Genomic DNA, 20401 nt, shown 5'->3' with positions numbered 1-20401 from the left:
CTTGTTGAAAGCGTCTGCTTCATATCTGGAAAAGCCAGTAAGGCCTGTTGTGTATGTTGGTAGGAGTGTTTGTTGCTGCAGCCATGAAAGAGTTATGACGGTGTTCCTTGTGTGTCACTACACAATGGTGGCGATATCACAGGAAGCTGGTGAGTTCAGTTTTATAAATTTAGATTGTTCAACATTGAAACAATTTATATTACTGATGGTGAAGTTTCCATCTTTGCTTCCAGAAGGCATTATAAAGTGGCATTACTGATGGTGATATGGAAAATAAATCTAATTGATACGGCTACCTCTTGCCCCTTGTCGGTTGAATTCACCTTAGTAGTAGAAGTGCTACAGATGTTGGCTGTGTTGTAGTGGCTTGCCATTTCTTAATCTTTCATTTACGTCCTTTCTTCATGACATCAAAACAGGCGAACCTGAAGGGCATGGGCCCTTCTGGTGTTTATAGACTCCCTCGCTGTCATAACGGGGCATGAGGAGAGGGAGCCGTGTAAGCCGGGACACCTCGGCTCCAAACAGACGGCAAGCGAACTGTTCGTAAAATATCCACTGAATCAGTGGCAAGGGAAGTTGCGTGGGTCTGACGTGATGTGTGTGAGTTGTAGAGTTTGTAGTTGCAGTATTATGACGTGTGGAATAATGGCCCACTTGGCGAATGTTTTAAATTTGCTGGGGGGGAGGAAAAAAAGGCTCCAGTATGAATCTGTAAGCGAGGGAGTTCAGAATTTGTCAGGTCGCTGGTTGTGACCCGTATTTAAAGTTAACTTGTGAATGGGTTTGTAATGAACTTGACAGAATTTGTCTTCTGAAAATGGAAGGTGCTTGTTCATTGGCTAAGGTAGGAGTGTTAACTGCTTGGTGAAGTAAAACTATGTGTTCTTAGAAGAGTGTGATGTCTTGATTTCTTGAATGTGAATGTATTTTCTCTTTCTGGGAGTAGCAGATTACGAGAAACAGAATGATCCTTCAGATTGTACTGAGCACCACGTGACCTGCGTACTGCTAGCCAGAGAAGCGTTGAAGTACGTGCGGCAACAGTTGGCAGACCGACTTGATGTCAGAAGATTAAACCTGCTGGGACAAAGAAGGAACCTCGTATCCGCAAGAAACTGATATCAGTCTGAACCAGGCATTCGTTGTGTGAGTACATGAGCATTAGAATGTATTTGATGCGGTTGTCATGTGAGAGAGATGAGTCTGTCCAATTTTATTAGGTACTTTAGATGTTGTGAACTTAAATGTGAGATTTGATATGTTGAAAGACCTATGTGCGGTGAGAGATTGGCATAATTGCAGTATCTGTGGTATGCTAGAGACATTCATGATTCTCTAGTGAATATATTGTTCATAGGACATCTAAATTGGAGGTTAGGTGTAGCTTGTAGATGAGGGTGGTGACTATTTGTGATAAGGTTTTGTTACACGTGAGATGTGTGCAGTGCTGAGGAGCCTTTAATGTGGTCTGTTTACTAATTAATAAGTGAGCATTTGCCAGTGTAAGTAATTTAGTTTTGTGCACAGTGAGCGGAGCTGCCGGGATATTTTCTGTGTTTGTGCTTAATTTTAGAGTTTGCTGTGTTGAGCAAGGGGATCGGTTACAAAACTTGTAAGTTTGGGGTGTGGTGTTTGTTATGAATTTGGATTTGCTTGCAAAAATGGAGATGACTGTCAGAGGTTCCATTTATTTGAGACTTAACCATAAGTTGAGAGTTGTCAGGTGTCAGTCTCATGGACATGTGATGAGGCTCAGTATTACTTCTGGTATATTCCGTGGTTGTTGGTGGGGTAAGGGGATTTGCATTAGGATCGAGGAGTGGTGTGGTTGGTTGGAACCAAGTATAGAAAGGCAGTGCCACTTATGTGGGTCACAATGTACCAGTGGTGGTGTTCATCAGGATTGTTATTTTATGTCTGTAAAATGGTTGTGAAGAGTTCTTGGCTTAGGAAAGACTAATTTGTTAGTGTTGTCAGTCAGAGTGTTCCTTAGGAAGAATGTAGAGATTGTGTTTTTGTGTGTGTGAGAGAGAGACAGGCTGAAGTTATTGACCATTTAGTTTGGTTAAAGATTGTTGACCTGGAAATGAAATGATATATGATGTCTGTTTGGTGTTCGTTGACCACCTTGGCTGCTCCCTCATAAATATATTTTTACATAACCCCTCCTTCCTCTCATCTTGGGCTCCCATATCGCACCCACGAAAACCCTCAGTTATTTTTTAGAGGGCAGAAATCAGGAAGGAAATGCATACAATACGAAACCCGTGTCTCCCCTCCATTCATTTCTAGAACTTATTACTACTGTAAGAATCCGTGCTGAAATGGAAGGGAGGGGACTTTAAGTGGTACAGCTCTTTTGCAGGATGTTTGTTAAAATATTAGATGTTCGAGCCGTCTGTGAGTGAAGATTCCTTTGCGTATGATTCTTGGAGGTAGAACGTAGCTTTGTTTGTTGCACGTTTTATTGATCTTGTTATTGGGTAGTCAATCAACATACGATTATGATGTTGAAGGGGTCCCGGGATCTTAATAAACATTGTGACCACAATCAGAAATTCTCGTGTAGACATGCTGGCAATTCCGTAATCAGCGTGCACTAAAACTCATCTCGTAAAACTGTTTATTGACGTAATGTCAGATACAAAATATTGTTTTGTAGAATTGCTTTCTTTATTTTGTTGTGTTTCTACTTGTTACATTGAGAGTGCTGCTGCTGGTGTCATGGAGAGATGTTTCCTCAAAGTAAGAAATTTTTGGTGGCTCCTTTACTTAGTGGGGAATCCCCACGTCCATATTACAGAATGTCTAAGTATTTGCGACCGGGTAGGTGGCCCCAGCACCCTGCCAGTTTCTTTAGCACTTACAGTCATCCTTCCATCATGTTATGTGAATTGGGTGTGGAGCGAGAGAGAGAAGGCAGGCAGTTGTCTTCTGGCAAACTGCTGCTTCTGTAATTGCTGGAAATGTGACCATACGAGTAACCAAGACTTTGAATAAAAATCTGCCCCAAGATGTGGTCGTAGGTGTGCGGATTGTTTTAAAAAGGGTAGCAGAAAAATTGAACGTAGTTTAGCGTAATGAATGGCGCGTTGCTTTGGTTAACAAGGAAATGATCATTTGTTTACCGTAACTGAAACAAATTATTTACGAACACACAGTCACGAAGGTCATATTGAACGGCTTTTCGCGTTTGCTTTACTTCATCGTTTTGTCGTCTGATTTGACTTCGTTTGTCCCCACCATTTTCCTACGTGATACGACCATAATTCGTTGCGTTGGATACGTTACTGGGCGGGGGAAAAGGGTCCCTTTGTAATTTATGAAAGTGACATTTGACAACTTGCCGAAGTGTAGCCTAGAACGTTTGTACATTGGCCGACAGAATTCGTGTATTTCTACATTGATTTGAGGTCTTGTTCGTCCTCGTAATCGTTAAAAAACAACTCGGCTCAATTTGAATACTAAGAAAAGTGTTAAAACTAGCTACTACATGTTTGTCCAGGAAGGCACTGATGTTTTGTAGTTGGTAGTATAGCCAGTATGATCTGAGTTTTTATCCATTTTTGTTGTCTGGATTTGGAAACAGTTATTATTGAAATATGATATTGTGTAATATTACCAGTTAGGATTTCAGTGAGACAGATTAGATGTTTGGAAGAAGAAGATGACAATAATGATGACAGTAATTGCAGTAAACTTGTCTTCGCGATGTGTGTGTTACTTTTTTTTTCAGAATTGTCACCTTTACTCAGAACACCTGATGTGATCTGGATATGCCATTCTGGTCGCTGCGGTGTGACAGCAGATAGGTTGCGGTGTTTAAATATCAGTGTTGTAATGCAGTTTGGAATAAGCAGGGTTCCTAATGACTTAGGATGTGGAAAGAGGCAACTCCATTCTGAATGAATCTGGTTACATGTGGAATGTCACGGACATAGCACTTTGGAATTTCCTGGAAACTCGGCTATGCTGTCAGAGGAATTTTGCACTTATCTTCATCCAAGATTGTTTCCTTCCACACAAAAGACTGAGCTACGCCGCAGTTTAAAATATAAGGTGACATTTTCATTGATCTGTCTTTTACACGAACATTTGTCATTTCAGAGTTGGTGACCATGAAATAATGACTTTTTGTACAGACTGGATGCAGCGGCTTGTTATCGTTTAGGTTCATTTGTAACAAGGTAAATGTTAGGTGGAAGGAATATGTTGTTTGTGGCAATTCTTACTAATATAGAATATCACAATTTCTTATCTTATACAAGAATTATTAAGAAATCTGTCAAACTGCCCTCCACTCTTTCCATTTTAGTTTTGATTAGATCGATCATTGCTGGTGGACGTCGTGGTCTCTTACAATTGAACAAAGTTTGAGGTAAGGGATTCCTATTTATTATTATTGTTCATCACATTTAATGTTTTCATCTGCATTTTTGAACTCGTGTACGAGAATTAGACTTGTCTTCTTTTTAACACAATTTCAATTAACATTAGATTGACTTGTGTGTGTTCACGGCAACATTGATAATAAAAGAATATTCCAGTAGGCAATTAACTTTTTACAATTTTAAAGGAATTAAACGTGTTTCGTGGCCCAGAATCTTAATAAAAATATGTTGATGCTAAGAAGTGGGGTACATATTCTGAATAATAATTCTAACACTTTACAATTCCTGATACATCGACATTATTAAAGCGTTTTAGGGAACTCTGAAGAATTTTTATTTCGGATTTAGAAGCCTAATTATCTACGAATCTCCCTCTCATTATCTCCCTACATCAGCAGATTAAATCCGGGGAATGTTTGCTATTATTGAGTGCAAAGTATTTATGGGTGCAAAACGTGGTCTTTCACTTTGAGGGAGGAACATAGACTGAGGGGCTCTGAGAACAGAGTGTTGAGGAAGATGTTTGGACCCAAAACGGGAGTGGGACAGATAAGAGAGAAAAATACTTGACGAGCAACTCACCCGATGTTGTTAGGGTGAGTTGAGTGTTTACAAGGCCTGAAGGGAGGAGACCTCGGCGTAGGTCGCAGGATAACATTAAGATGGATCTTAGGGAGACTCGATGTAGCGAATTGGCTTTCCGAACACGATAATGAATCTTCTGGTTCAGTAAAGGAAGTGGGATGTTCTTTGACAAGCCGAGAACCATAGAATATCTTGCTCATTGCAGGTTGAGAGTAGCGTGATGTAGGCCCGATCTGCGCATGCGTTAGAACGACTTTGAGATTTTGTGACTGTTCCCAACTGTAATTCTCGCGTTCATTTGATAAATTTAAATGACGTATTGTGCTCTTGGTTTATATAAACGTGTAACTTAGGCAGGAAAGTCCTTAATCATGTAAGCTCTTACGCACTTTTACTTCTACAGAGAGAGAAGAACTCGAAAATTTTATGCTTATGAAAAGGCGTAACCTTCTTTTTCCAAAATTTGTTTGTTAACTGCCCGGTTCTGCAACAAAGGTCGCATAATTTCTGTGGCATGTTTTTGTAAACCTTGACAAAGATGGCTTACTACATCGGCGAGCGGGAGGTCATTGCCCCGATCAGCTGGTAATGCCGCATGTGTTAGTAAATGACGTCATAGCCTCGCGTCACATCCAGGACAGAACAGGACTCTGAAGCCACGGATAGAGCGAGCGATACAATCCCATGTCAGCAGATGCGAGTCGAGAGACCGACGGAAACAAGGCCATGAGAATAAAGCCTCAGTGGGAGACCCGGAAGGGGCGAGGGAGCCATCTCAAGCGTGCGCCGTGGATCATAAAGCATCAAGGATTGGACTGCGAGACGCGGGATCAACATTTCTAGATCAACGATCACGCAGGTTATGAACTGGCCGTGACACCAAATGAGACTCGAGTCCATGCCTACCGATTCGCTAAGCTAATTAAGAATCCCTGAGACAACCCATCAAAACCCCTAAAAATCCCACCAGCTACGTCGCTCTCCGGGATGGGACGCAGTGTGCGACCAGCCACGTCGTAGCGGACGCCGCGATGTACGCGACAGACATTAAGGAGGCTAATAAGTCCTTTGAAAGTGCGACAAAGTTCAAATACTTGGGAAAAACAATAACGATTCAAAATGATGCTCACGAGGAAGTTAGGAGGAGATTAAATTCCGGAAATGCTCGCTACTTCTCAGTTCAAAATATTTTGTCTTCCCGTCTGATTTCTAAGAACCTGAAGATTAAAGTATACAAAATACTAATTTTGCCTGTTGTGTGGTATGGGTGCGAAACATGGTCAATTTCGTTGACATTACTGTGTTGAATATTTCGGGCACAAACCTGGGTCCACATTTTCGCCTTCCGCTGTTATGTTATGGCAGTGAGCGTCAGTGTGGACCCGGCTTTAAGAGGCCGAGAAGTGAAAATGAAACTTAAAGATAAAAAGAAGAAGAAGAAGGCAGAGCTAAGACTCGAGAACAAGTGTCCATATCCAGAAAATCATTCCGTACCGAGCATATTTTATTAGCCACGTGATCTAATTAGAGGTTTGTGGCGACTATTACCGATTGGGTACAAGAATACTTTGTGGGGTGGAGTTATTTTATCACGTGCTCGAGGCTGATTTTCAAAAGACATGCGTAATTTAGAATTTAAAAAGAACCGGTTATGACGACAGGCGTTTTACTTCTGTACGCTGTCAGAACTTTCGTTCACTGTTTAACGTTCAAATGCGGCAAGCAAACTTTTTAAATTTTGGGACTTTACTGAGTTACGATGCAACTGACCATGAATGCAGAATGCAACGTGCGTGTTATTTCAACAATTTTAGCGTTCCTGAATTTCTTGTCACAGTGAACTTACTAAAACTGCAGCTGTGGTAGCTTGCTTGGTGACACACGCTATGCGACTCCACCCCCATTTAAAAGAAGGTTGAGCTGAAACAGGGTGTTTCATGTTAATTGTCGTTGAAATAAAATTTACTGTGCGTTAGATGTATAACACACCTCTTTCGATCTTTACTTTTTATGTATTAGGGGATGGTTATTCATGTAATAAATGTTTCGAACCCCCTCTGAGCTTAAGATTATGGCAGAGCAGATCTCTATCTATCTACCTGTCCGAAAGTCCATCCACCTGTCTTTATTATCCAGAGTTTCCGCATAAAACACAGTAACTAAGTACAACAGCAGAGCATACAGGCTTGGATTCAAACCAGTAACCTGCCGAGTACGAACCCCATTCCACAGCGCCCAGTTCCCAAGCCGCGCGTCGATGCCTGTTCGTTGCTTGGTTCTCAGCGTCAATAACAAATATAATGCTCCATGCGCTGTGATCTAATAGGGCAAACCACGGAAGTCTAGAATACTTTTCCAGAAGTCAGATTTCTTGAATAGCCCAGCGACTATTACGTTGTCAAGAAGCATTCTGTTCTATAGTTTGTTTCGCAGTCAAATCTAGAGCTCATAACGTGACGAGAACAGTCCTAATGTATTTGAATACATTTATACAAAGACTGAATAATGGCTACAGATTTTCATGAAGCTAAACCTACGATGGCTCAATTTTGTGGGCCCTCAGATTTTAATTGGGAAACTTGGATGTTTCCAAGTTAATGTATGTTCAATAATTCTCTTGTGTTTGGATTATTTACGACGCGAAACTTGGTCAGTGGCATTTATGCAGTGTCACAAACGCCTACATTTTGCGTTTTGGACGAATGCTTTGTGTTGAAAAGCATGAAACATTGGGTACTTGGCTAGTAACAGCGGACATAGCGTGGGAACCGCGGCGCGCCATTTGCTTGTCTGGTCTCTGACGTCACTTACCCCAGGTTAAATTTTATATAATTTTATGTGTGTCGAACTTTAAAACCCAAATAATAGGCGTACTAAATATATTTAGTGGCGTCTGCACTTATTATTTTGATCATTAAATGCCGTCCATTTGTTAGATTTAGCTTTAACCGTCACAGGATGTCAGGTGGGGTGACATCTTACGGGCGAAATCGCTCTTCATTTTTTTAATCGCGTAGCATCAGAGAGCCATTAGCCTTCGTAAGGGTGAGACGTGAGCCTGCCTGCAGTCTATCTTGGCCTACAGCGTACGAATCTGGTATTGTAGAATAAGCAACTAGTGTCCATAAGTTGTATTAAATAGTTTACGTGAAATTAATTGTGATTTCGTATTAATAGAGACAAATTAAATGTTTTCGGACACGTCCAAAAGCTACTTCACTTTTCTTTGTATAGTTGGATAAAAAGTAGTTCGTGGTGTGTGCAAATTAGGTCGTGTGAAACAATGAAGAAGTGTTCACTAAAAACGTCGTAACAGTTTCGTGATTTGAAATAACTTCGACTTTGATTTCACGTTGCTCGGTCAACAATTGCAAAATCATTATTCACGATATTCATTCCAACATGGAAAATTACGTGCGAAGTTGGTAGCCATTATGGCGTCTTTTTGCGATGTAGAAATATTAAATATTCAAGTCATTCAGAAATGAAGAACTTTTCCAAAATATTAAATTTGTTTGCCGACTTTTGAGCACGTACACAAAATTACTGCTGACCAGTGGCTTTGTAATCCGCGTAGCCTATAGGAACTGTACCGAGTACACATTAATATGAATAATTAATTAGTTGCAAAAGTGGTAGACATTTTGATTTTTCCGACATGAATATTCAAGCTGATCTGAATTATATTACATATTAATAATGAATGAGTTTTGCAAAGTTTCTAGAAGTTTCTCTTCAAAATTCTGGCGAACGTTTGGGAATCAAATTACTGTAGGACATTAATTGTTGATTGTCATTCTTATGATTTAGTCTAAAAATTCAGTGGTCCCATTGTAAAGTTATTGTCGTAGTTTCATGAAAATAATTTTAAATGCACTTGAGGAGATACTTAAATAATTATTGTGATAATATTATGTCAGTTCGGTTTCATATAAATTGATGAGTACATTTCAGTCAAATAGGGTTACGATGCACTCAGATGTCATTGCTAATATTAAATAGTTTTGTTTTCATATTTATAATCAGCTATTTACATGTGACATTACCGTAAAATGACCTCGCTCGGCTCACTGCTTGTTGCATCCGGAAGGCTCTCGGATAGATTCCCGAGCTGGTACAGAAGGTTTCGTGTTTTTATCCAGTTTCTCAGCGCATAACTAGTCACTGTGTCTTATATTATACTTTATTTTCGAAGCTGCAAAATGATGTGAGCACTAATGTACCAAAGTTAAGTCGTGGGCAATTCTTTTGCTGATCCTGGGATTTGTGCAATAGAATGACGGACAATTGTCTTCCTGTGATTAAATGAAAAAGTTAATTACACTTGAGAAATGTGAAATTCATTTCTTAGGATGTCTGCACCATTCCACCCCTTCAAACTACGTTACATTTTATCTTTACGTCGACACGTTAAATGATTTGTTACATCTTTGCAGCTTTTCCTGTACTCTCGCGTAAAATATTCCCATTATCCATAGAGTCAGGAATTCTTCCACTATTTCATCTTCCAGGATAGGAAACCATGAACACTTTTCATCTCCTCGTAAACTCCCGTCGTTTGTTCTACTTAGGCTACGAAGTCTAAACTGCAGTGCGTTTAAAAAGTTCGGTTCATTGCATTCAGGATTTGTACAAAACTTGAAACATGTTCTCCTGCACCAACAAATTATTCCCCATTATAGCCAAGGTTCTTGGATTGTGACTGAGTAAGAGCAGTAACTGTCAAATCCGCTGACGTCACGTAAATTAAACATTGATATAAAGTTATTTGATGGCAGACTCCACACACGAATCGTACAAATTATCATTCTTTCTGCATGACTAACTCACTAATAAACCTAATAATTCTTTCCTTCTGTGTGCATGGCCGGCGAACACTAACTTTTCATGATTTGTACGTTCTCGTGTGCCCCTGCCATCCGTTGCTTCTTTGAATGTAGACAAATTTTAAATTTCGTTTCGTGAAAGAGCTTAAGAATGAACTTCAGTCGAAATCACGACAGTAAATAAATGGGACCAAAGGCGTCCCCACTCACAAATTCAAGGAATATTATAAAGAGTAGTATGATAATATTAAAAATGTCGCTAAATATGTTACTTGTGATGGGTAGTTGGACAGAACCTTCTATTTAATGTGTTTTGTTCTGAAGTTTCGGTCAGGATTACCACAGTGAAGTTTGCAAATGTTGAACACAGCTTCCATATCAGGTGTTATGTTATCCTGACATTTCAATAAGAGCTCTTAATTAATTTACACCTCGACGCTGAATCTCTTTGTCCCTGTTTCGACTTCTCGATTCTCTTCCACGTCTTCATACATTACAACGTTTTCGGGAAATTCACTGCCACAAAAGAACACGGAAGTTAATTCTCGTCACCAGAAAAACCGAAATTCTACTCCTAGTCCGAACCATTTACCTTAAATTCGGATCTTAACTCCGTTTTAATAATATTCTCCTCCACTCCGAGGCCCCTTAGCTCGTGTCACGCGTTTCCGTGTCAAAGTTTTCTGCTAGGTTTCAAATTCCTTGGGCGTGGCCTTCTTGATGTAATCACAGGAAGGAATGAAATAAATGAAACTCCTTTAACTGATACATCGTTGTTATATCATCATGCTTCGAGTCGAGAATAATTTCAGTTATTGTAGAGTATGAACTTATGTAGGCGTTGCCTTAGTTTTCTAATTTGTTCTGTGCTAGAAAAGATGATTCCATGGACCCGGAATCAAAACTTTAAATAATTCATTTTGACCAAACATCGGACGGCCGTCTTCGCTATGTGAAACTGAATAAAATCACGAAACCAAGCAAAGAGGAGGTTTTTGATCAGAGGAGCTTATGAATGCAACCAGTGGTGGACGGAGCACGGAAAACCAAAACTGTTTTGTTATTGTTAAATTGAGATTTGCAGACATCAGCAACAAATCTTTTTAAAATTGGTTGTCTGTCCATTGAAGAGCCTCCCCCCCCCCACAGCTTATATTTTATACGCAACGTGTTATGTATGCTGTCTAAATGCCCAGCCAATCGTAACCATATTGATTTGTTTATGGCTGTGATGTTCTCACACTAAAAGGCCATGTTACACGATCATATAACTTGCCGAATTCGATGGCGCACGCATTCATCGCGAACTAACAGACATGTCGAAATTTCGTAGTTATATCGCGCGGTGTATTACAGGCAGGCAGGCTCTGGTCATTGCGGTAAGATTTTCGATAAACCAGGAAATATAAGAGAATATTTGCTCGTCAGGGATTTCGAAGTGTTTAGTGTTCAGTAAAGATTGGCTCAGAGTTTCGAAAGAGTGTAAAGTCTGTGTGTGAGTGAAGCGGCCCTCTGAGTATTTGTGGTTGTGTTGTGTTGTGTTGTGTTGTGCCAGCGAGAGACTTCGAACCAGGGACCATGGCAAGAGGAGCAACGCGCAAACAGTAAAGTTAAGAGAAAAAACCAGTGTCGGCCGAACCCCTAGTGGACGAGGACCCATCCGCTGGAGGATGGGCTGGGTGCTCGCGGCAGATCTTGTACGCCATAGCATCGGCACGGTCTTATCAGAGCGGCCAGGCCCCAGGTTGCCAACGATAACCACGTCGGTCCGTGCCAGGCAACTTGTATTTGACGCGGCGCCCGCCACGACTGAGGGCATGTTAGGTTAAGGTCAAGTTGGCAACCCTGTGCACTTTATACTTTTTTTTATAGTTTGTAAGTGTCCTCCCTGCCCTCCCCGATAGGTGCCCAAGTTAGGTCGCGTGCACTTAGCTTTTGTGTCCATGGCAATGGACGTTCAGTCAGGAGGGTTTGATATTTCTGTGTGTGTTTTTTATCACAGGGTGCACAACTTGACAGGTTCGGTCGGCACGACCAATGAAATCAATGCGAGAAGGAGAGACAGACAAAAAGAACTTTTGCATTCTCTTCCTGTGAACAAATCGCATTGCAAGGAAAAAGATTCAGTAAAGCCAAAATACGTAATTTGGTTCTTCAATCTTTCGCTTCAGTGCTGAAAGATTTGTCTGAATCTGTAAGGTTATTTATTGTCAGGAATTCTGAAGAGAAATATTATGTTTTGTTGTGTGTTTTATTCTGTGAACTGAATTACAGGTTATTCGACGTTAGAGAAAGACATCGATTGTGTTTTTTCTTAAGAAAGCGTAATTCAGCGTTATCGAACGCAGATCAGTTACACGAACATTTTGCGTTTCGTTTGTCCGCGAGAATCGCGGAATTGGCGCCGGAGTTAGGATTTTGCACGACGAAAACTTCGCCGACGTAATAACGCGCTTTGGTTTGAACAAATTAGGAGTTTCGTGTGTTGTTCCGGGCCGCGAATCCGTGTCGCTGTTATTTTTTTCAGGAAGGCGAACTCCTTGCACGGGCGTAAAGGTAAGTGACAGAATAAAGGTGGGTGAGAGGTTCGACGTTGTTTGGTCCTCGTTTCCGACGTTTCGTTCTTCGATTCAGTGAACCGTCATTCCAGCGCGACAAATCTGAATTTCGTGTTCTCGTTTCATTTCCGATCTTATTGCGACGTCGTAAAAGCTCGATAAATTTTAGTCCGCGTTTTCGTTCGCTGAAGTGGATGGCCTGCAGTCGTGTCGCTTCGAAGTTGCGCTTGTCAAAACGGACAACTGCAGTGAGCAATCAGAAATGGCTACTAAACTCTGCGCATGCGCACAGCAGAAGAGATGAGTCACGGAGTCAACGAACAGCACAGGTAAGTTTTCTGAGTTCGTGTTCTTACTTCCAATGTATGATTGTTGAGCCGTTCTTACAGAAGTCGTTTTGTTTGTTTGTTTGTTTGTTACAGTTCCCGCTCATTTCCTGTGCCTCAACGTGGCGAGCGGGTGAAACAAAGAACGATGCACGTCCGAAATTGGTTTTCGGTTTTACTTTGACGGAAATCCGTCCATTTTGGTCACACTGTTTCGTCTGTGCGCGGTTATGATTCGTGATTTGCCCAAGTTAATTGTCCTTTAACCGTTTTAATATTATTTCGCGTCGCCTATTGACACGTGTTCGTCTGTCTTATTTTCTCCAGGTTGTGAGGATTTGAATAGGAGAGTCGACTTATGCACATAAGTGACGTGGAAATTATAATGGAAATGTCCGGGCAGTATTTTACGAAGTTGTGATTCATCGATTTTGATTAACATGGTTCGGGTAATTTGGACAATTACTCGCGGACGAATACGATGAGACTAATGGGTGGTCTTTAAAAAACACAGACGAGGGGGATTGTTTTGGTTTCTTAATTGTGACACTCTGTGGCACTTATAAAAGTGTCAATTATTTGCTTTCATGAATGTACAGAATTGAAAAATTTGACAGGGTGACCAAAAATGCTCGGAATGATGAAAGAACGTTTTGATATTTTGGCCAAGCAACGGAAGTGTGATGATACAAACTTCTGTTAAACCTCTGTTGTGTGACCACAGAGTTGTATTCGTGAATCTGGTAATTTAGAAATTATGGGGATGCATCGTTCCTTGGCCAAACAGGATGAACCTGATAATTTTAAATAATTTCCTGGTCACCAAACCCTCGTTCACAGCTTCAAATGCATTCAGTTTTTAGCTTTTCAAGAAGTTCCCTCTTACAAATCCTGCCATTTCAGTCTGAACCTGTAACCTAGCAACCTTAAATTTATTTTCATGTTAGCGATGTCATGTGTTGAATGTTAACCGAAGAGATTTTCTGAATCTTTCCGAAATTATTCACGTGTCTGTAGTAATAGCAGTGCCTGGATCCAGTTTCTGAAATTTAATGTCTGAAATAGTCATTCTTATAAGAATTTCTCTAACTATACATGAGTCAATTAACTCGACTTTTATCACAAGAATAATTTTAACATTTGCCTTAACGTCACGTATAAGAATTGTGGAATGGAGGGCTTAATGTTCATCAAAAGGTTTCAGGTAACTCGTGTCATCCCTAGCTCAAGTTGAATTTTGACACTCTGTGAAAATGATGTACGTAAATCTGTGATTTATCGGAAGGTACTGCGCCTGCAGGTACTTGGAACAACTAACAAAAACCAGGACAGCTCATCCGCAGTCCAATTCTTGAGCACAGGACGTCCAGAACACAGAGCAGAGGGGCTACGCCTTCAACAATTCATCATCACGAAGTTTTGTTGTTAACTTGATGCATGTTTTTGGATATTTCCTGGGGATTGAATTAGTTTTTCTAGTGTTACAGGATAATGTAAGCAGAGCCAGCGTCTGAAATGTTGTTTTTTCAACAAAAATATATTTGTTTCGAAAGTGCAATTAGCCTCTTTACCGTCCAGTAAGATGTTAATTTTAACTTTGTCCAGTTAACACAGTTTATTCCAGCAGAATCAATACAAATCACATTAAAATTACGCAATTTATAATATTTCTCTTTAGAGTAAATTAAATGTAAAAATACCTTCACGGCGACTACCAAAAACACGTAAATAAAACCGAGCGCCTTACTCCAGACTCCTCCCAGTTCCACAAGAGGCGCCACCATCACCTCGTTTTCATCTCGTGCTACCAAGGTCTCCTACGTCGCACTCGCATAGCAAATTATGATGAGCATTGACTATTATATTAGGAGCAAACCTTCGTGTGTTTTTAAACATAATTCTCGTATGTTCTAATGGTGGTGCAATGTATTCAGTACAGCTGTTTCTCTGTCGTTCAATATCCTAGAAACAAAGCGAGCTCCTGAAACGCTGAGCGATGGATGAACACAAATCTTAGTACTTAGTACATCGTATTTGATTCTGTGTAAAAATGTTGTTTTGAAATTGATGTTGCTAAAACTTCTGTCATTATTTACGAGATAAATTGTTAGTATTAACGGAAATTATGAATTGTAAAATAGTATCAAAGATTCTGGACTGAGAGCTGTGTTTTAAGTCCACCTGACGTCATATTTTCAGGGGCTTAAAATGTCGCCTTTGATACATTTCATTGCCTCTTCTTTCTCAATTCCTCGTGGCGTCTGTTTCGTCTCTGTCTCTGAGAGTTTGTTTCTGTTTTGTGCGGTCGAAATTGGAACTCCATTACGACAACTGAATCATCCAAATTCGAAAGAGTTCAGAGAAAGTTTCGTGCTTTGTGCCACGGTAATTACGAATGCATTTTAGTTACAGTAAATATCTCAGGCGGCGTCTTGATGACTTCCCTTTTCAATTCGTTTAAGAACAAAATTAACTTTTTCCGTGTTTGATTTTGCCATTTTCCTAACCTCTGTACATTTACGGTTGGTCTCAATTTCAAGGTCAGAGGCGTACTGCGTGTTTTTGTGCAGTAATTAAAGTTAAGATTCATCCGCGAAAGACTTGCTCGTGTTGTGTTGGTGGACGTGTATTCGCGTTAATAGACTTCTATGTCACTTTTATTATATTCGATGTAAAACAGGGCAATTGATAGTACGAATTAAAATAAATGTATGCTTATAAAAAATCCGGACAATTTGTGACCGAATGTCAAAGTATCATAATAATTATACACTGTCGTCTTCGTTACTTCAATGCTACACGAATATTCAAAATAATAACGTGTAAAATTTACTGCGATGTAACTTAATGAAGCTTCTACAAAGTACAGTCAAATAATTAAATAACTTTAGAGCGTGATGGAGCACGTACACACAGACGTAGTGTTCCGTGACCGGAAAAACCTAAATGGAGAACAGCCCGTTAAATCGGAAAATGTTGTGGGAGATTTGTCGCCAGTTACGAGAAAAGCTTTGACCTTGGTAGTGCGCGCAGAGCATAAGGAAAATGTTTTCTCAGCTAGAATACGTTCTCACGGCGGGGAGTACGAAGACGCCCGTCTTCTGCGTTGTAGCGCCGCGAAGTCTGGTAGGAGGTACCTCCTGCCTCCATCATCACGTCGTCTTATCGCCCTGACGATGGAGGCATCAAGCAGCGACCAGATATACTACGTCGGTTTGAAGCCGCAGATTTACAACCCTCAGACTTTTAGAGAGGTCAGAACTGCCGAGGTCAAATCTTTCGCCCTGAGTCAGGAATAATATGCATAGCAGATCGTTACAGATTGCACCGTCCTTTAATTACGAGTCGTAGTTCGTGAGTTTTTTTCTACGCACTTGTTAAGTAGCTGAGCGTTGCCACGTACAGCGCTGATTAGATCGCTTTAGCCTTTATGTCCGGATCCCTTGTTTTCAGCTGCACTTGTATCGTGTCTCAAGGTCCCCTCCCCGTCCTCCCCTGCGCCTCATCGTGGGAAATTGCAGGTGTCCGGAGTCTTTTTCTGTAACTTGTTTGTCAACTTGTTTTTCACCTGAAAATAAATAACTAAAGCCTCAGCTGAGGGATCTTTAATTACACCCCGTAAACCCAGCAAAAGAGTCCCATAAATCCCTTCATCGAACCCAAACCCACCTTGGCAACAAAGCAAAGAAGAAAGCGAACGGTTACACAACCTCTTCAAATGCCATGCTTTCAGCTAACAGATGTATTTATTTATTCGCGGTATTTTGTAAGGTACTTTTAGGTATTTTAATGAATAAGCACAAAATATTACCACAAAATACACAAAACTAGGAACTTGATTTAAGTTAAGGCACATACGGAGTAATGGAAAAATGAGACAGCTCTAATCAAACGGGGAATTCGAAGTATCTTTAGGAGATAAAATCGAATACAGAATCAGCTTAACAGATGATAAGCCGGGCCTGAACGAAGACTACGCCTTCTAACTGCCTGGTACCTCGACAATACCTCACCAGAATGCGCCACTAACCAGGACGTGGTTAACATAACACATCATTTATTCCGGCCCGAGTCCATTGTGTTACAAGACAGAACAGTTTCATTTCTTCGAGGATACCAGCAGAATCTAAAGTTCTCACGGCGGTAAGAACGAAATTTCTTTCGTTCTGGATTGACCACTGATCGGCGCTGCAAACCAAGGACAAAGTCTTTCCTTCCTCAAGCGCAGAAAAATCAATAACGTCCCGAAGTTCCTCGTCCGACAGATGGCAGGAGAGTGTTGATGTAGACCGTGCACGCAGCTAGTTTCAGCTCGCAGACACAGATAGCGCGCGTGTCAACACTTCCACTTCCTGTTCGTACGGCGCATGTAATGATGACGTATATTGATTTGCACGTGTTTAACTATAAACATAATTCACTATGGCATGTAATTAGCAAATGGTCATTTTTGGTCCAACAACACAAAGTTTATTCGCGGGAAATCTGTTGTCTCGTCTCAGTAAATAAAGAAATAAATTAATGCCAGACTGCGTGACCAAATATCCTTTGAATTTTAAGTTAATATTCATTAACGATGCCATTTTATAATGTCTCAACTTTTCGGTTCATAATTAATATATGATATAATGATTACCAGTCAATGGCCCATGAATATTGGTCATTTGGAGAGAAATTTTAACTGTGAAAGAGACTTAGAGCCTGCCACTTCAAAACCATCGTCAGTATAGGCTTCTACTGCACATTCTTCACTTAACCGGAAATCTTCTAGAACTATCTAAACAAAAGACGGAGCCTAACGAAGGTTTATTGCGATTACATACGAAATTCTTTCGCACTAAAAGGGCTATAAGCTGTCTATTTCTTCTTCCTACTTTTTAATTTCTGTTTTGCATGGATCAGAGTCCTTCATCGGAATCACTCAAGAAATTCATTGAATCCAAAGGTTCATCACCGTGTTCACAAGATTATCCTTATTCAAATTCAACCCACTCTCTAACATTTAACTTCATTACAATCCATTTTAATATTATCCTTCAACTTACTCTTATGTTTCAGGGTAAATTTAAAGTGACATAGAAGATGCTGTAGAATCTATTTTTCTTACAATCTCTGATTGATTAATTAGGTTAATGGACGTTTAATAACTTCACCTAGATTCTAGGTTGTCCCCAGACATTGTGGAAAAGGGAAGGAAACCCCCGTCCTGCCAAGAATTGAAGCCCGAACGCCCAGTTCGTAGCTAGTAGCCTGAAAGAAACGTCGTGCCATTTCAGAGGCCCCAATCCGGATTGACGGAGGCGTTACTTATATACTTTGTATATCATCTTGGAAATTCAGCGGACGCCGACTTCCTTATGAGCTCGGCGTAAACCGTAGTCAGAAATGGGGGGCGAACGCGATGCCTTTTCTAATAAAGTAACTTTTCTTTTGAATTCGAATCGTTTCATTGGAAAACAGAGACAGACAACGGCGAACGAATAAAATGTACGGAGAAGAAACATGGATCTGAAACAAGAGGGAACACAATAATAATTGTGATGTTACCTCTCGTTCGATGTTTGTCTTTTCCACGGATCTGCGTTCTGGCATTCGACAACCGAAACCTCCCAATCGCAACCCACACCGAGGAGTCGCAATATATCGGTACAACCCCCCACGCCTCCACCCCAACCCGCGTTATTAGAGCCAAGGACTGGAAGGAGGGGAAGAATGGAGACAGAGCCCTTGGGCAAATCATCTCTTTTATTTTACCTCCTGTAGCAGAAATTTCTTTTCCGAAGTATCGCCGTTGTCATGCGAGCAGAACGACGCTGTAAACGTTGGATTTAAAATTTAAATGTTGACGAGTATACTCGTCACTACATTTAAGATTTATTTATAAACGAAGTTGTAACATTTGATTTTTTGTGTTTGTTTGTAACAAGATTTATGAAGCCAACGCTCATATTTGCGGTGTAGAACGGTCATCAGACACTGGTATCACTGGTTCGAATCCCGCTGACGACATTTTCGCCTTGCAGCTGCGCATTTTGCGACGAGCTCATTCCGCGTCTACCGTCAGAGGATTAAAAGGACGAGTTTCTCACACGCGAAAATATTTCCACACTACTTTCAAATCCTGTACACCATCTCGTGCATTTTGCAAGAGGACTTCAATGACTGTCGGCCATCTTCATAAACCGTTGTCATGTGGTCCACGGTTCACATAGAACAGGTCAGTAGGAATGACCTTTTATTCCTTGCATTGGGTTCAGACTCTGACCACTAAAAGGTCCACGGCCGTGTTCCTGGTTTTTGCGCCATGTAGAGTAGGCGACTAGCAGCGTCAAAGACAAATGTTTCGGAGACTAACTCTGTTTCCATCATCATGTTAAGTTAATGTAATTCACCGATGAGTCCGTGACACCGTTTCAACTTGCAACAACTGCCGACTCCTCTCAAAAGAAGTCTGCGTTTCAAATATATTAATTTCCCCCACTCATTCCGAAATCTGAGATTTTGTAACATCATTGGTTGGACTTCCCGCTTAGATTTGTGATTGGTGGAATATTTTAAATTCAAGTCTCTGATTGGTCGGTTCGATACCCGAGGCCAACTGTTACAGTTTACATCGCGTGGAGACGCTAGGTCACTTATGCCTACTTTTGCATTAACCCAATTAATAGGGGTCGGACCTCCCAGGGGCGAAATACTGCAATGGCCAGTTGAAAGAAGTTTCGAACTTCCTGGATGTGGATTTTTCGAAAGGACAGCTGACATTGCTTCGTCCTTGATGGGCGGTCATAGTCCGAGCTCGACCTCATGGCTAGACGATTACAGTTGGTTCTTCCTCAGGCACATGGCACAACTCGGCCAAATTTAATTTTGCAATTTTTTAAATAAGACACGTAGATCAGAAATCGATACAAAATTCACAGTCTGTTGCCTTCATAATGACGTTTTTGTAAACGATGTTCATGAAGCAAGAACATTTAATCATGACGGTTTCGTAACTCGAAGCATGTCGCCACAAGTGGATTCATTTAATACAAGACGTAAAGAGAAACTGCTGTGTGTTGATGAATGGTAATTTTTTAGATAAAATTAAACGTTTTTAAAATAATTAATTTCAATAAAACTTCTTGAGCAGAAAATAACGAGAAGAAATAATTTTTCCTTCTTTGCTGCAAACAAAATTTCTCTTTATTTTATGTTTTTGTAGCTACTACACCAATTTCTAGTTTTCTACATTATTTTCAACAACAACAACAACTGTGTCGTGAAGAATTGCACCAGCTCAGTGACTTCGCTGCCCTCCCGCGAGCGCCGCTCCAATTAAGGCCTATCCGTGTATTCAATGAGAGTCGGAGATCCTCGCCCACCGACTGAATCTATGTCAAGGTATCCAGAGAAAACCTTGAACTCTTTCCACGCACCAAAGTAAGAAACGATGTAACCACACCAGGTTCAAACCCGTCGCTACATCAACAGAAGGAGTGTTACGTTTCTCCTTCAACATTTTTTTACGTTTCTCCTCCATTAATTTCTCTCTGTATTTGTAGGCGTAATCGCTTGCATTCGGTAGGTTCTCGATGACACAAGTCGACATCCCGGATCTACAAACATTCATGTCTGCCGCCTTGTCCCTGCAATTTGAAATATTAAAAGTGAAAACAAATTCTCTTTCATCGTCCATTAATATAATCTACACTCAATATAATTTTTATCAC

The 20401-nt window shown here is 40.6% G+C and overlaps 1 protein-coding gene and 1 long non-coding RNA gene across 2 annotated transcripts in view; both read left to right on the top strand.

Annotated features, from left to right (window-relative positions):
• LOC147870844 (transformation/transcription domain-associated protein-like) overlaps window positions 1-20401 on the top strand; it is a 68527-nt gene that overhangs the window by 10668 nt on the left and 37458 nt on the right. The gene's annotated exons all lie outside the window — the stretch shown is intronic.
• Window positions 156-7035, top strand: LOC147870846 (uncharacterized). The gene is made up of 2 exons (XR_015533111.1): window positions 156-603; window positions 950-7035. It is a non-coding gene; the product is annotated as an uncharacterized LOC147870846 (long non-coding RNA).

The sequence above is a fragment of the Zootermopsis nevadensis genome, unplaced genomic scaffold (genome assembly GCF_977971745.1).
Source record: "Zootermopsis nevadensis isolate Lab colony 2312 unplaced genomic scaffold, Znev_1.0 Znev_ptg000092l, whole genome shotgun sequence".
In the NCBI taxonomy this organism is placed as follows: domain Eukaryota; kingdom Metazoa; phylum Arthropoda; class Insecta; order Blattodea; family Termopsidae; genus Zootermopsis; species Zootermopsis nevadensis.
The sequence above is the reverse complement of the archived record's forward strand: the minus strand, read 5'-3'. Positions and strand labels throughout refer to the sequence as shown.